The sequence below is a fragment of the Pomacea canaliculata genome, linkage group LG10, assembly GCF_003073045.1.
Source record: "Pomacea canaliculata isolate SZHN2017 linkage group LG10, ASM307304v1, whole genome shotgun sequence".
NCBI classification, from domain to species: domain Eukaryota; kingdom Metazoa; phylum Mollusca; class Gastropoda; order Architaenioglossa; family Ampullariidae; genus Pomacea; species Pomacea canaliculata.
This window is the reverse complement of record NC_037599.1, coordinates 6,114,616-6,132,947: the sequence shown is the minus strand read 5'-3', so window position 1 is coordinate 6,132,947 and position 18,332 is coordinate 6,114,616. Positions and strand designations below refer to the sequence as shown.

Here is an 18,332-nt window from a genome sequence, read left to right as displayed (position 1 = left end):
TAACAAGACGCTTCAAGAAAAAAATTCAAAGAATGATGCAAAATAAACTAAAGTCCAGATAATTGAGACATTCTTGAATGTAGGATAAAAATTTATTCTGTATGCGGTATAGTTAGTTAAGGCAGTGTTTTATCTGAAGGGTGTAGACTCTTTGTCTGCAGCTTCATTAAAGTCGTGAGTTCTGTTCACGAACTTTTTTTTTTTTAACCGTGCATACATGAGCAAAATTTCCAGGGCTGATAGGGTAGGGATGCTCAGGGTAAGCGTGAACCCAAGTTATTTTAACCGAGATTATAAATAAAAATAAAAATGGATTTTCGAACATACGAGAACATTTCAAATCCCACAACATGCGAACCACACTGGTTCGAAGACAAGGTTTTCAGGTCCTTGTTATAGATGCACCTCATGAACATTTCCGACAGACAGACCTCTGTTTGGCAACATGCACATCTTATCACGCTGTCTGCCCACAGGCATGCTGGGATTGCTGAAGACGAAATGGAATAGAAGTTTGCGGACTAGATATCTTCGTCTCCCATGGGCAGGGATTTTATTTTGTGATTAATTTGCGTCGTCCGTTCCCAGCAGCACAGGAGGGAGCCATGAGTGAGTGGGATTAGGGAATGGAAGGGTCGGGAGCGGGTGGGTTAATGGGAATTCTTTAATCTTGATAGTCGCTCTTTTGTCACAGGAAGATGTTTTTGGCAAGACGAGGTAGTCGATGAATTCGAGTTGTCTACCCAGTCGTCATCAGTTTCTTTGCTCCGGGTTCTTTGCTCTCTCTCTCACACACAGGACTCATGAGTTAGCACCCAACCCAGTCGGGGGAAGATGTAGTCGAATAAAAGAGGAACGAAAAACGAGAACAAAACTGATGATGTGTTGTAAGAATAATCAGCTTTCATCGGTGACATCAGCTGGGAAGAGGTTTTAAAAATAAACCCGTGCTAGACGACAGGGGTGGAGAGCAGACCATTGAATGACTCGGGTACGGCCACCCATTAGAGAGTAGATAATGCCAACTGTGAGAAGGAGTGAGCAAACAAGAGAGAGTGGCTGGGATCAAGCTAGAAGGAGCCATACAGCAAAGTTTGCCGAGTGGTTGGACACCGGGAGGGTCGGGGGGAGGTCCCCCGTTTAATTTGGATGAGCCGAGCATGCGCACTATTGATCACACAGTCTCTCGTGCTTGTACCTGCCTGTCGCGCCTCGGGTCATACAGGTTCTTTTTTATTCCTCTTGTGTACTTTTCCCCTTTCAGTCTTTGATTGCAGCGTCCGCCGGAGTAGTTGTCAGGGAATCTCCTGGGAAAGGATGGCGTTGTCTAACCCTGTGGTACTTGTCAGGGGCAACGGGTCAGGCGGTGCCGTGATTAACGGTTCACGTTTCCAAGCTCCGTCTGGATTAAAGGTTCAGATACAAGAGATTGTTTGGGGTTAATGGGTCATGTTTGAGGTTTGGGGTGAGGGTTGCGGTTTCGGTTTCTGTCGGGTAGTAGTATAAATTTGAGGCACCATCATGTCGGAGAAGGCTGGGTTGGAAGTAACAGCATTATTGCAATCACTCATTCAGACTGATGAAGTTGGGATTTTATTCTTCATTGTTGTTAATATTTCGCTCAAAAAAAAGAGTAAATGAGTCGGCTAGTTTTAAACTGTGCGCAGGCAAGCGCACACGAGGCACATATTTAATAACAAAAATATAAGCTTAACAGTGTCATTCATTAGCGAGAGAATATAGAATGTAAAATGGAGTCAATCATTTTAAATGAAGAAATAAATATGAGTCAAGAGCATCTCAAAAGTGAAAAAAGGTCAAGATAATACATAAAAAATATCACAAGCTATTAAGACAGGCAAGAAAATTGGAAATTATGCGTTGTCTGCTATTGTTGTCTATTGGAATATATATATTGTATTCATTATAGACGGACCTTAAAAGATACGCACTTTTCTGTAAAATTGTAATTTCTTGTTTTCATGTAAATCCGCCGGAAATTTTCATTCAATTCTGTAAAATTAGGAAACACTTGTTGAAAGTTAATGTTTTTACCCTTAAATTTGGTCATGCGATTAAAAATTGAGGCAGGAAATCAGGAAAGCAACCATTCCTTCTTCACTGTCATCGTGGTTTTTTAATATATGACTGGTTAAATCGTTAAATTTCATTAGCTTAATTGACAGTTAATAAAAGTGACACCTGATAAAAATATGCATGCCTTCATCTCCTGTAACATCATCACAACTCAAAAATGATTTTAAAAAATCTCGATCGAAGCACAGTTCATCTATCTCTTTAGCATCCTTCTCCGCATCATGTTGATTAATAAAGCTTGCATATGTGAGGTTTTGGAGCAAGGCTACTGATTTTTAAATGGAACTTAATTTTGAGTCCATCTCTTGATTGTCACTTCTGCATTTTGTGCCATCCGCTCTGCACTCAAAAATGATTCATGATTTCCGTTCTGTGACAGATTTGCTGGCTCCCAGCAAAGAGTTGCCAAACACTGAGGATAGCTGTGATACAAATGGTTAAATGGCAGGGAAAGGGGACTGAGAAATAAAAGGAAACTGCTTTGATTGGCAACAAAATTGTTAATTCTTGGTAACAATCTTCCTACAAAACAGTATTTTTCAATGATTTATTCAACACAATTTCACCGAAGTCGCACTCTTCTCTTCAAGACTTGAAGATTAACAATCGCTGAACTTGAAGAATTCGAACGAATCCATGTTTATTCGCCTTTTTCTTTTATGGTCCTTAATTGAGTATTGAGTATTGAGTATTCAATAATAAACAAACATAACATTTCCGCTGTGACTTAATAATTAATGAGTTTTGTCATTCTTCTGTTTTTCTTTCTCTTTCCATAAACGACTTCCTTTCTGTGATTCTGTTGGCAGTTGGAGTGTCACTCTTGACCAGAGTTTGACTTCTCTCTTTTAAAACCTACCCCTACATGTCTTCCTCACCAGACCCTTCTTTTACCAGACATGTCAGTGAAACCTGAACCTCTTGCCACCATGTCAGACCTAAAGTAGGTATTCCATGCTGGACCTTGGTCATTGGACTGTTCATTGCTTAACTACATTGTAACCAAGAGTAACCATGTTACTAGGATGAGCTCACTATCAGCTGTATGTGTGCACGCAAATCCTGTAAGATATTCGGCCGTAATTGTAGCTAAGCTGCTGAAATGTATAATCTCTCCGCCATTAGTCGTTGGACACAAGGCAGAGGTCTAAGTTCATAGATCCGGGTGTACATTACCTCCGCTAGCGGCGCGACTAATTCCAAGCAATCAGCTAAAGTGCTTGCAATGTATAATAACTTTAGCTGATTGCTAACCATCTAGCTAGTGGTTATCGGAGTTATCTGCACCTCAGCCCGACTGCCCGACACACTAGCAAGCAGCAGATTTCACCCGTGGCAGCAATAAACCTGTTTATGTACCTGCCATAAACACGAGAGTTAACGAGTGCAATTAAGGTCATTCTTGTGTGGCTCTCTCTGTACGCGAGAATTTACTACTGAAATTATGGCTGTATTTATGTTCTGTCTCTGTACATAATAATTTAAACCTTTTCTATTATTTACAGACCTGTTCCCCTTCGCGCTCCACACTGTCCTCTAAACCTCTTGGTCACGTGCTTTGTCCTTCAGACGACGTATTGCTTGCATCATATTCTCTGACTTTAATGTTTCGTAAAGATTTTGCACCTGCGGCAGTTTTTACACATAAAATTTTGCTTCGCAGCGTGTAATTTATATTCAAGGATGTAAAAGTTTTTTTTAAACATTTTCAGTAGAATTTTTGAATGTTTTGCTGTTTTGACATTTGTCATTTTTTTCGTATAGAATTTTTAAACAGGGTTTTCATCATTCTTTGAAATGTATTATTTGTGGTGTTTAGTTTGTATCACATTTTTGTTTATTAGGTTTACTAATATTTTGTTTCATGTCTGCTGTTCATCGCTAGTCTATTACTATGTCTATCTCTGTCTCGTCATGACATGGCTTTGTTGGTGACGTGGCGGAAAACACAACTGACAGCATCTTCACTTGACTCCAGCACTCTCTTAGTTTTGCTTGTTTGTTCATTTTCTGTCTCTCTCAGAGACACAACAGAAATGCAAGCTATAGTCTACCTCCACATTCTTAACGTTGACAGTCTATCTCAACTGCACGGCGGGGGCGGTGTCGGGTGTGGGGTGTCGGGGAGAGGGAGGTGGGCGTGCAGCATGCCGGGAGATCTAGACAGGCATAGCGGTTATCAGGTAAATGAAGGTGTCGTTTACAGGTGTGGGTGACACATTGTCTCTCATACACGACGCTGTGTTGATGAAGTCGAGTGCAAGCCCATTGATCCTCTCTCTCTCTAGTTTCGAGTTATTCTCAGAGCCCTGACAAGACGGGTCACTTGCTTTCACCCTCCCACCTCGTACTTACTCGATGAGTGAAAACACCTGGCTTGCAGTCTTTCACCTTTACCGCTCACCGATCACCGACAGTCCAATGACGTCAGACGCTGCAAGTAAACAATTTATTGAATTTATTTATTGTCGCTGCGTTCACTTCCGCTTTCTAATTAACGCTGACCATGAAAACAGCTGCTTACAATATCTATCATTGTTTGATGTGTTAATTGACGATGTCCATAAAATGAACGATGATCACTGATAAAAATTCGTCGGATATATAGCGACAGCTTTCTTGCGTGACCTCAGATATCTCGTAACTGGTTCACGGTCGCTAACGACTCGTGTTTCTCACTTCACTCGCTCAGTTGTGTCTGACAGGTCAGATTACTTCTGTAAGATCTTACTCATATCTGATACAACTAAAACTACGGACTTGTGCTTGCCCTTGTACATGTCCTGTCTATGGTGTCTGGCCTGGTGCCCTTAGTCTTCTCGACAAGCTTTAGAAATATCAGAATTCGACTGCTAGACCTGTTATGGGTGGGAGGAAGCATGGCCTCCCTGCTGAAGACATTGCTGCCTGTGCAAGAGCCTGTCGATGATTCTGTTACATTTTTTGCTTCCAAATTTCTCTTATGTATATCTCTGATAGAATCTGACAGTTTATCCCTTCAGTAACTCCTGATCACTGAGTTGTCAGAAAATTGTTGCAAATCCATTGCATTCATCCTCGCCATTAGCCGTGTTCATTCCTTGGCTCCCAGTGAGTGATACTGGAATGTGTGTTACTGTCTGCTGAAATACAACTGTGAAAAAGAAACATTTGTAAATCGTCTTATTCATAAGCCGTCGTGACATAATTTCTCAGAGTATTTCTTTCTTCCTCCATTTAGTTTATTACTTGTTGCTCCTTTGAGGAGGACAGGGCCGCCTTTCTACCTGTTACATCTGTGAAATGCAAGACGATGAACTTCAGATGGCGCCATGGGTTCAGGACTATTGAATGCTTTCTAAATTAGTTGTGGATTTCTTTGATGCACCTATCGTTTTGTCAAAGAAACTATTTAGAGTAAACAATCTCTATTTTCCTGCAGACCATATTGTGAGCCAGGTATGCCGGGGATGTACATGCTGCGACAGTGTTGACATACTGTAATGAAACTATACAGCAGACTAAATTTTAATAATAATTTTGTATGGCCCGTGAATCATGTCATAATCATAAATATCCATGGCCCTTGGTAAATAAAGGTTCCCCACATCGTAGACCACAATAGTACATCGCTAGTGTATTTCATGGCTAGCTTTGTTCCTTTTGACATACACGATAATTCTTTCGATGCATGTTCTATTGGGTGCACGGGCTTTTAATAGTGCAACACACTCACACCGGAAGCTGCGTGCACATGATAGGACATCAGTGAAATGAACTGCAAACTAATGCTCGCTATACATTAATGTAATGAACTGGAAATGAAAGCTTACTTAACATTAATGCACTGAAAACTAAAGCCTGCTTATTACGGTCGAGGCTGCTGTAGCCGAGGATCAGTTAATCATGTGGAGGAGAGAGTGTAAGTGGACAACGTTGTTACCTGGCACTACATCACGATAAGAGACTGTCACATGACACATGACAACCTTGTTCCTCACAGGTAGACGAGGGTTAGTCGTCACCAAGGGAGTAATAAACTTGTGAAGTGAATGACACTCTTGAAGTGGTAGACAGAAGAAAAGGAATACCTGAGATGAAACAGTTGACGAAAGGTTCGAACCTCCGAGCACCTGTCTTTAGAAAAGGCCATGGAGAAAAACATTACAGGTCGACCTGACAAGAAAACATAAAACTCAAAGAAAATAAAAAATAAAAACAAAGAAAATTCAGGAGCTGTGGGCAGTGTGCGCTGACTGTAAGTGTCTCATGTTGCTCTGTAAATGTCACGAGTTGCATGTTCCCTTGTTTTCTTGGCCCAACCGCAAGTAAAGCAGGAAATTAAAATTATTGAAGGCCCCAGTGAACACTGGCGTTCACTAGATGGGAAAATAATGCCGTTGGGTCATAAATCTTTATTTTGTTGTGAACACTGGGGGAAGAGGGAAAGATCGCGAAATATTCGCATTCTCATTGATGTGGAACATGCTTCACAATGCTCCATTGTAGGAACCGATCCTCTCCACTGCTATTCCTCTATCCTCACTCCGCGCAGCTTCTCCAAGGAGCCAGAAACGGGGAAATAGGAAGATAAATGAAGAAAGCTTTTTATATTTTCCGGAAGTGAAGAGGTGGATATAAAACGAGTTTCCGACAGAAAAAATAAGATGGAAGATATTGATAGTATTCTGAAAGATGAAAAAGGAAATGGCTTCTGATTGGAGAGCCAAAGATAGGAAAGAGCATTGGTGCGGTTCAGACAGAAAAAAGTGGACAGTCAGTGGAATGTTCCAGACATTTGAGAAGCAGTCCTCTGATTCTGGGCAACACTCATAGCTCAGCAGATGAAGCCAGGAGAATTCCTGAATTGTTAAGTGTATGGGTAGAAGTTTATCAGTAAAACCTGAACGCTGTTGCGTGAGTTGATAAAACATTCCGTTCGTAAATATTTGATTTTGAAGAGAGAAAAAAATCCAATTACAACCATCATGCAGAATGATCTGAATTGTTTGGGTACTTTATTCTTCACTTTCAAAAAGATTCGTAATAATAAAAAATACCGCCTGTGCTCCATTTTTGCAATCTGGTCTGTATGCCTTTATGCAATGCTTTGTAGCCACCGGTCTGCCATTTGCGAAACATAAGACACTTATGCAGTAGACAGTCGATACATACACACACACACATACAGAGTAGATGAGGAAGGAGAAATAAATTGAGGGGGGGGGAAGTTGGAAGCGAGGAGTGATTGAAAGTACATTCACTAGGCCCCTGATCGCATTCTAGGTTTTGGATACTTAATCGGAAATGAAAGCAAGCCTATATCCGCACACATTCTCTTAGGCCATGGCCCCAAGGAGTCTGCGGTCGGTGGCCCACAAGACAGGAATAACACAGCTGACCCATCGATTCTGGACTTGGCCCATGGCCGGCCTCGTGTCTGGGGTTAGTTCCGCCTGGCCAGGCCACGTTTTCAGGGATGCCTTGCTGCAAGATATACTGTACTCAGTTCTTGGTGACCAACGCAGGAAACAGTTTTTCTTTTGTTTCTACCGAAGGGAATATCGGCTCTCGGATATTTCTGTCAAGTTGTTTTTGCACAGATTCAGTTGTTTCTGTGAAACCGTTGTCAAAATTCTTTTTTAGTGAGCGGGAGGAGGATCTCATTTATCAAGCTGACTGGCATCTCTGTTTTTATAGCACGGTTCGTTGAGGGGGACATCCATCTGGCTGGCGTCATTGTCATCGCTTCGACAGTGGAGCTGTTACAGCACCTCGGTAACTGAGCCTCCCATTTCTGATTATATTGAGATTATTTTACCGGAGTTGAATTAAGAATGAAATTATTTTATATATGAAATATAATGACAGTTGTTAAGGTGCTCTTAAAACGAGGAAACAAACAGCATTGACGAAGGTTAGAACATTCTTCAAAGATCGGCTACCTTCAGTGAGGACTCTTCCCGACCCCTCACTTTATAACCCCGACCTAGTGTCCCGTGGATGGATGATAAGATTCATACCTCTGTAACTTGTCTAGGACTGGACATTGTGACCTGTGCATGTTGTGTGTGATAAGCACCCTCCATGATCCCAAAACATAACCTTGATTGCATTTTGGTCTGTCATTGTCAGGTTAGAAAACTTATTTCAGCCGCAGTCAGACCTCTGGGACAAGAAGTCCAACCCTAACTCCCCAAGCAGCATACCCCTACCCCAGCAGTACCTTTCCCCTATCCTTTCACCCACAGCACCATAGCCGTGGGCCATCATCAAAACCGGGGACATTGAAGTTCTCTGCCGAATCCCAACGGTCTGCGAATGTTTGCCTCTAGAGCTCCCACTTAAAAGCTACCTCCGGTCTGTTGTAGCTCGTGGATCACCACAGGGGTGCATGGCGGGGTGGAGGGTGGAAGTTGGGGAGGTTGTCGCCGCGGATGTTGGCAATGATGACGGTTGTGGATGCGACCTTCCTTTCCGCGCCTTGCTGCTGGTGCAAACAAACCACACCACCCATGGCCAGCAGCTGCATCACCGTCGAGCTTCGTGAAGTGTCGCGCTGCTTGAGTCCATCGTCAATAGCGACGTGCCGGAAGGTCCTCAGATTAATTCGCGACATTACCGGGTGGGGCGACGCCCTGGTATCTCCATCTTCACTCCCCGTCCGTGTGTCCGTGTGTCCGTGTGTCCGTGTCTGCGCGTGCGCTTTGTGTGTGTGTGAAAGACTTTTCCGCGTATCGTGTTTTTTCCCCCTGTTCACCCTCCATTCTTTCTCTCCCTTCCCCCTCTGCTCGACAGGACGTGACTAGCTTCCAATTGGTTGGTTCATGGTTGTCTCTGGCATCAGTGTGGCGAGGATATGGTACGCAGAATGCATAAATCATGAGGATGTCTGGTACCAAGAAGATGCCCCTGCCAAAAATACACAGTCGCACCCGCTACTTCGGGAAGGTTGGTCAAGGAATGGGTGTGTGGATGTGTCCTTCTCTTCCGGTTATGGACACTCAGTGGGAGGCAAACACTCTTTTACGATTCTGTTTACCTGCCTATTTCTACCACCCCTCTAGTCCCTTTCATTCAATCATCATACCTGTAGTCTTCATTCCACCATCCCCATCTTGATTCTTTACACGACTTTGCCCTCGTGTACCTGGGGTGGATGAAGTGGGGAAAGAGGTGAAGATAACATCAGGACTCCGACTGCGTAACACGTTTCATAACAACGACTGTTGTCAGTCCATGTCTTAGTATCAGTGGCATGCATCTGTTACTGAGTTACTAGCGGAAAATTTCCCTTCATGCTGTCGGGTGCTGATCATCCTGATTGTGGCCACCTTCACCTTGCAGCTAGGAGGACAGGTGGAGAAGTAGAGTCAGCATGTTAGTAGGTAGCCACGATGTACACGTGACGAGGAATGCAGGAAGGAAAAAAAGACACTAAACATGTCTAAGTAATATAATGTTATCTCTCTTTCCCTCTTCTCCTTTTTCTTTCTCTCTCGTTGAAGATAACGCTGCCCCCTTTTCTCTCTCTCCCTACTCAGTGTGATTCCGTCCCCTCTCTGTTTCTCTGTCGTACCTTATTATGATAATGGTATAGTAACAATATATTCTTTCGTTGCACAGGGCAGGGACTAGATGTAAACAAACATTGTTTATTCTGTCACCATTGTCAATAAAGAATTGTCATTGTATAGTATTATTAAATGGACATGAGCACTCGAGTTCGTGTGTGCGCTCGTGCGTGGTCACATGAAACAGTTTTTATCTTGTGTGTAAACAACAAGCAAACTCTCTCAGCACCGTGTACTATTGTAAGAGAACAAGTTGGGTTTTTCTTTCTTTTTTTTTGTCGCCGTTCCTTAGTCGGCATCGCAGTCACTTCCAGATGCCATCGACCGTCTTGGCCGCCGCCACCATCGCAGGCTGTCGTCCTGCAAGACAAAGTGGGCAAGGCACTCTACAGAATGGTGTGGCTCCCTGGGGACGGATCTGCAGGAAGAAAGCAGCCCACTGTCGAGGTTCCCTGTGGTGCGATCCTCTTCCCGGTGCTCACGGTGCCCTCTTCTTTAGCCGGGGAGCTAACCTTTCACCTCCCAGAGGTAATTCGCCCTCCCCCACCACCACCTGCCCCATCAGTGTAGGTGCTGCAGTCGATCTCACCATTCACTTGGCCTGCATCGTTATCTTGCGGTTCTTCCAGCATGTTGTGGTGAGACGCGCGCGTGCTTGTTGTGTGGTGTGGGTGGGGTGAGGTGCGTGCATGCACGTCACGATGCGTTCTTGACCTTTATGACCCCATAATATCTCCACCTTTTGTCCTTTACCGTTTTCTTCGTTTTTTTCAAGTTCTTCACACTTACTTTCTTAGATGGAATTTTCATGTCATTGAAATTAGGAATGTTTTAGAGAACAAAGCGGATGCGAAACCTGGAGGAATAGAGAAAATGTAGAGTGTGGAAAGCCTTAAATAAAGCCACAGTATATATAAAAAGCTTACAAAGAGAAGTATGTGATTGTCATGCATTGAAATAAGAGTTCAATCCCTCTCCCGGTAAAGTGCTGAACATGGCCATCCTTTCCCAAATAAGCATGAAGGCTTGGTGTCAGTCAGTACACATTTTCACCAGGTGCTTTGGGACGCCAGTAGGAAAGACAGAACTTGACTCACCGTGTCATTTCATTTATCTTCATATAAGCAGACTTTAATCGTTACAATAAATCATCTACCTTAAATTCTCCGGGGCTTAGCTTGAACGCAATGAGAACAAGGACCACAGCTTGCATGAGTCATACAACATGAGTCATAACAACGACTGTGACCACGCCATAGACAGCTGCAACGAAGTCTGCTGGAGTCGTGTTTTGTCTTCTTTGTTCGACCCTTGCTTCATCTTGCTAATCATCATCTCGTTTAGATAATGCGTCTTGTTAGTTTGTGTCCTGATGCAGCAAGAAACTCCGGCGTCTGTCTGTTTGGATCCAGGTTACCCCGGGGACATGCATTTTTCGACACGTGCCGGCTGCGATTATCGAAACGACATGCGACAGTGGACCACACAACTGATGTAGTCTGCTTTCTCCTTGGAATGCATTTCCGATCACGGAGAAGAGTCTTGTTTCCAGAAACTTCAATTCCTGGAGTCCTCTTCGGCGTCCAGGGAATTTTTCTCAAAAGTGCCCCCTTCTTTAATAAAGAAAGCGCTGATATAAATTTTTTCCTTAGCAATAATCGAAAGTAACCAATTAAGTTGATGCTGAGGAGAGAGAAGGCGTGTGTGTGTGTTTGTGCGCGCGTGCCTCCAATTATTTGTCTTGTCAGCTCCTGTCACGCCCTATATTTTGAAGCTTGTAGATTTTGGCAAAGTCTTTGTTAGTGTTGTTAGCCTGCTAGTGCTGTCGGTGGCGAAGGTTGGATACACCCATGCGCATGCGTAGCCTCGATGATGATGACAGAGATCGTTTTTCGTGCAGATGTAAGGTCCTACATTGGAAACCACTTGCCCACCATCAGGCAGCTAGCTCGCTAGGCCGCGTTTATCGCTTGGGGAAACAACTCCCAACGCTTGCGGACAAAAGGAGAGCAGAAGCATCGATCTTTCAAGTCAGCTCTTCCCTTTTCCGGACCTCATAGATTTTCCTGAAGTGAGATTATGGCCGGGCATTCTCCCCTTTTGCTGGGATCACATTACTAGATGGCAAACAATGGTGTACCGGAGTGTTTAAAGGACTCTTTACAACGACACCTGTTGGACGGAAGTGTTAGCGAACACCTCATTGGGTGAAGTTCGGGTTTTCTTTATTATCTTGCATCGTTGCACTTTACATTTACTTTTCGATCGAATTTATTCCATTTATCAAACAGATCGATAGACTAGATGAGGACATGCGACAGAAAGTCGCTCCGCTTCATTTACTTCAATAATGATGTTGATACCAGCTTGGTTTGTTTTAGAATATGTTGGTTTTTTTTTTCTCTGAGGGAAGTAGAGCTGAGATGGGCATACGTGTGCCAGTAACACTATTCATCTCCATATTCTCCATCCATCCACCAGTCAATCAGACCCGCCTGTAAGTTCACGGGGTTTAGACGTTCCCCTTCCTGAGCCCGCCTTACCACTCACTGCACGTGACACAAATCTTGCCGAGAGGGCAGAGATGGTAAGATTACACAATGTGTGCTTTATGGTGGAGGTTAATGTTGCATTACATCTAGGGCACAGTGGCGGGGTAGAAGGAGGAGATGTTTTCTGACGTGACTGCAATAAGAAATTGCACTAAATTTTAAATCCTTCCCCTTCTTCTTTCTCTCAAACCCTTCTGTTATCCTTCCTCTTTCACTTTCTCTGTATGCGTGTGTTTGGTTATTTAAAGGGTTCTTGAGAAATCACGAGACCATTTGTGACAGAGCGTTTATGGATATCGAGGTTGATGCATTAGATACACGAGAATGCAGTGTTTTTTTTTTTTTTTAAATGGAAAACGATTTCGGTGTTCTCTCTGTTGCTGACGTCCATTTAAAATGCGTTCTTCATCCCCAGTTTACAATTAATCTACACAAAACACATTACTCTTCTCACATGCACACACACACGGCCACCCATAACCCCCACACCACACAACAAACACATACATTAACTCTTGTACCTATAGATATATCTTCATCTAAGCACACGTGTGTGTGTATGCTGGAGGGCATAGTTGTATATGGGAGGAGAGAGTGAGATTGGTAAGTTTGGCTTGTTCGAAGCTTTTGACAGGCACCTCTCCATGTCTTAATTCTGTTATTTATTTGGAGCTGAAGAAGGAAAGGCTAGGAAGCTACTACATTTTCTGTCACTTGATTGTGACATAGCGTGACTTCAGGGGATGCGATTTTACTGGTCTGCTTCCCCTACAAACCGCCGATATATATATCTTGACTGCTTGTAAACGACTTTTTCCGCGTCAGCTTACGAGGCCAAAGCACAGATCCATTCGGTTTAACTGTAAACATAAAAAAAGAAGACTAGACAATGCGTGTTGACGGAGCACAAAAGCTCATGAGCTTTATGTATTACTAGTCTATTGGCGATAAGTCGTGGGAGGTGAAGATCAAATACTTTTTGTAAAAAATAAATAAATAAAATAATAATAAATTGTTTGCAAGTCTGTTCTTGACTTTAAGAATTTTGTTGTGGTTCTGGATATTAAAATGTTTAACTATTCGTCGAGGCCTGACAGCCTGCAACTCCGCCAGTTGGTCTCAGCAAACAGCAAGCAGTACAGAGGGATGCGAACCACGATAGTCTACCACAGTGTTGCTCAGTCGTACCTTGTGTCAGAATTCCTGCTTCGAAACTGCCGGTGACGGGGCCCATTTAAAGGCCAGAAATGGACTGCCAGTCAAGCGAATCCAATCCATTACCTAGATGGAAGTGCGTTAGCTAGTAATGATGAGATAGAGTCGGAGATCCCCCATGTTCCCAGGCACTCTCGCCATCGTGGTCTGGATTTCCTAACTACCACGCTAATTGCTGACAGCAGTCACAAACACCCTCCCGCAAGTTCCAAGTTGAAATGCAGGGTTGTATCTCTGGCTGAGGAAATGCTTTTGGCTCGGACTGGACCATAGGTACGTACAAAATTTTGGACCAGTGAATGCATCACATATGAGCTTGTTTCTGAATTGTCGATTTAAATATAAGTAGGTGTGATATATAAAGTTATTTCTAGTGCATACTACCATACTGGATCTGTTTTTCTGTGAAATACCAACCTTCGCGTTCTTGGTTTTGCAAACGACTGTGATTGTGAACGTGTGCCTGGGGTGATGTGAAAACGAAAGGGACAGAGAGCTGTGATGTGAGCGTATAATGTCAGATAACTATGAGCAAAATGTTTGGAGGAGTCGCTGTCACTAAAGTGTATCAATGACAAACAGTCTATTATTGAAAAGAAGGCCAAACCCACACACGAAAGTTCATTCCCCTGTGCAGAGCAAGCTATGGCAAAATACGTTAAGCTTGCATTGCTGTGAGCCTTTGTTTTCATAAAATAAGATCGTTGCATATTTAACATTTTGCATTATCTATTGTGAATTCAAAAATCTGTTCTGTGAAACTGCAAGAATATGCATATTTGTAATCTTGTGAATATCGGGATGTCATGTCATCGCTCTTGTAATAAAGAGTACAAAAGAGTACACCTTCCGGTCTTAGTCTACAGATTTACCCATAACGGAATTGAAATCGTTTTTGCAAATTAAATCATCCTCTTACCATTTTGTAAAAGTGCAGACCTTACTGTTTCATTACGACAATACCTTACAGATTCACAATTTCGGTTAAAAACATCACACATTCAGTGTCAGCAAGTTTGAAAACACGATCAGACATGTCACAAAGTTTGGGAAAGCATGGTTGTTACACAGCTTTTGATTGGCTGAGCGTCGACGTGTAGTTGACAGCGAAGGGAGCTCTAAGCTAAAAATAGACCAAGCCGCGCACCTTGGAATGAGAGAAGTGGCAGACGATACATTTGGCGGGCTTCGGAAAGAGATGCTTCAGTGTAAATACTGGCTGCTGCAGCTGCGGATGTAATCAGAAGTTCTTGATGAATCTTGAAGAATTCACATAGAGAACAATTTGAACTAGGAAGTCGCGAGAAATGGACACAATTTTCAATATTTGAACGATCCTGCACATTAAATATGACAGGCAAGTATTCCCTCAATTTGAACATTTCATTTCGTTGAAATTTGTTATCAGAAATTTGAGACAGATATTGTCTGTTTACACTTCCGCGAAAAGTGGTATTAATAATTTTTTAAAAATACACCATCTTATGTTTTCGTCGTGTAGTGTGTGTGTACACAGGTACGACGGAATTGAATGGACATACAGTCGATGTCACCGTGACCGATTTCTTTTAGACACAAAGTTTGTGTTGGCATTACTGTATTTTAGTCTTCCAGTTTTTTTCCCTTTTAAATAGTCTTGTGTTTTACATAAGTATTCGAGAAGTTCTAAAATATCTCCTTTATAAAATTTTAACAATATTTTACGCATTATATATGTCGGTACCGTCTTGCTTTCTTATATTCTTTCCTCACATTTGGCTTGATACGAATTCAGACGAATGTTTGCATTGCATTGTTACTGTTAGTAAACAAGCTTGAAGCTGTTTGTTACACGTTACTTTCTGATGTCGGCTGAGAATGTGCACGTGGGGGCGTGCAGATGTTGCAGCGACCACAGTGCACGCGCTTAAATGAATGTTCTCATGAATAATCGCTTTTGTAAAAATCTTTAAGCTTAGGTTTTTCACCTTTTTTTAATATCCTAGAATAAACGCTTGCAGGGGTAGAAATAAAACTTTCTAGTGAGTTCGCCTGTGTGTGTGTGAAGCGGACACAAAAGAAGACAAAACCGGGGTGGGGAGGAAAGGGTTGAGGACATCCATTTTGTAAAAGTTCACAACGATGGAGTGGAGCTGCCTATCAATGATGTTAAAAGGCTGCCCTGAGGTTGCCCTCCAGCTAGACCTTCACATGGCAGTTCGTGGTGGAAGGGCTCTCCAAGACCGGGTCTGTGAGGTGCTCAATTACGCCCAGCTTGTTGAGATCGCTGTGTTCGGAGACACGAAAGCGGGCCGGGGAAAGGGATATTATTAAAAAAAAAAAGAGAACTTGGTGCATATGATAATGCTGCTTTCTGTGGTGCGATAGAAATTGTGTCGTGCGTGCATATATTTGCGTGCATGAACTTTTTTAAATGTATGCATGCATACACATTACGCCTTTAAATCAAATGTATTGCTTTCTTCTCAAAGCAAAAGAGTAAAATTTTTTAACTCAGAAGGATATCATATTCCCAGAATAAGGCAGCTTCTAGGAGATGTTGCATGGAAACTATGGCTAATAAACACTTTTATCATTCAACGTAACATTTTATGAACCGATTTGTTGGAAAGCAATTTTTTAAAGTAATATAGAACCTGCAAATGAGAATAGGAAAACATATTAAATATTTATCATTATAATGTCTAGATGGTAGTGCTTCTTGATGTAGGTATTTCAGAGTATTTATCATTTTGCGAAGCTGTAATAGTAAACACCGCGATATTTATCACCGCTAACGATTAACTTATGTTATGCCCCTTCATACAGTATCTGTATGGTCTTTAATTCGATAAACTGTGGTGTAATCTAAGTACTGCAGAGTTCTAGAAAACCTAGAAGCAGGTGTTAAGTATCTTAACGACTGTGAAGAGCCAAGATACTTTTGATCGTCTCTACATCGTGTAAAGAGTAAAGGCACGTTCACTAAGCCGAGAATCGAGCCACGGGCAGTCTGCCTATAAATACTAATGATGGACTGCCGTGACCTCTACCGGCAACCACGGCATAATGTAGTTGTGGAGTGCTTTGGGCTCTTAGAGAACTACGAGAGGGATGTGAAATGCTCCTGGCTCTTGAAGAACTACGATCAGCAGCTGTTAATTCACATTTCAAGAATTAGGACACTAGTGTAAAATGATTTGTTTCTGCCAGGAATCCTAGTACACACAGTTTCGGTTGGAATAAAGGGTCTTGTTGTTTTTTTTTTTCGCTGGCCTTGTCGGCGAAGATGAATTTCCGAGAGTCTGTATTGCCAAGGATCTTAGTGCCCTAAAAAAAAAAAAGAGAGAAAATTGTGGTAACAGGTCTCAGCATAAAGCCCCGTAGTTCGCACTCATCTTTTGTTGGTGCGGCCTCTCTTTTTCATTCGCATCTTTCTTTTTTTGTAAAATCAATAAGGCTAGCATTTTCTTCCTTCATCTTTCCTCCCTCACTCATCCCTTCCAATGAATATCTCCTTTCACTACCTCTGTCAAAAAGAAGAAGGAAAAAAAAAAACCACAAGCACACGCACGCACACACACAAAACACGTGCTTTTATGTTCTTAGCTGACCACAAAGAGAACTTTAAATCATCGGAACCCAGTCTATTGGCACTTTCTTGCTTCGTATTGATAAGTGACAGACGACTCCCACTTTACCGATGAGGCATTCTTGCCCCGGGAAGATCCCTAGACATTCAGCGCATTACCAACTTCTATATATATATATAGCACAGGACAGCTAGTTTCTTCGGCTCCCCTCCCACCCACGGACTTTGATAGTCGGAAACTTCGATCAGAGGTATACTTGCGCTCACAGAAATCGAACCTGCTCCCTAGGCTGATATCCTTCCAACATCATTGTGTGGATTTAAGAAAACGTGCCGTCTGCTTGCTGAAAACTATGCTCGTGCATTACTTCGGGAGGGACAAGAGGGACATTTACCAGAAGGTGGATGCAGTTTTGTGGAATTAAATTTCGCAGTTGTATTGCCTCGAATCGGAGAAAAACGTACTGTATACTGTAAGGAATATTCAAAAGCTACCAAATACAAGTTGAATATACTTTGTCAATACAATTTATCCAGTTATAACATTATATTATTGTAACATCATCTGGTGCTTATAGCGAGGAAACGGTACCACGCCACCCATTGCCTTAGTTTTCTACACTGGCTTCCCATCCGTTCTGGCATCCAGTACAAACTGTCCGTGCTGTGTTTTAATTTCTTTGCTGGCTCCTGCCCTGATTATTTCTCTGAACTGCTCTTCCCTTGCATCCCAGCTAGACAACTCCGCTCCTCGTGTGAAAATCGTCTCCTTACTCTTCCTGTCACCAATCACCAACACCACATGTTTTTGGTTATTGTGCAGCGAAACAATGGAACTCTCTCCCTTTCCATATCAGCCACCTATCCACTATTGAATCCTTTACCCGTGAACTGAAAACTCACCTCTTGCGTAAACATGACTCCTAACAACCTTTCCCATAATGCTATAGTCCAGAGATCTATAGTCCTTTGTCACACCTTTCCTTTTGCAATATCATGTTACACTCAGCTTTTGTTCTTGTTATTTGTGCCTCTTAGTGTTTTCTGTATTTGATTTAATTCTTCGTTTAGTAGATTGTTTATTCTTTCATAGTTCATGTTATTTGTTTGTGTTCCTGTCCCTCGTCTGCTGTCCATGTTTCGTTCTTATTCCTAAGCGCTAAGAGCATGCCCCTTAGGAGTGTGTGAGCTTTACAAATTTTGCATTATTATTAGACGATGCAGACACAAACGTTTATTGTAAAGGAACAGAAGAGTAGGCAGACAAGGTGAAACCTTATTTGCTGTTATATTTACTCACTCTACGTGTGGCTTGTAACGGAGGTTGCTTTATGAAACATCATG

At 42.4% G+C, this 18,332-nt stretch overlaps 1 protein-coding gene across 6 annotated transcripts in view; it reads left to right on the top strand.

The window, feature by feature from the left end:
- LOC112573234 (cAMP-dependent protein kinase catalytic subunit beta) overlaps positions 1–18,332 on the top strand; it is a 144,513-nt gene that overhangs the window by 45,641 nt on the left and 80,540 nt on the right. The gene's annotated exons all lie outside the window — the stretch shown is intronic.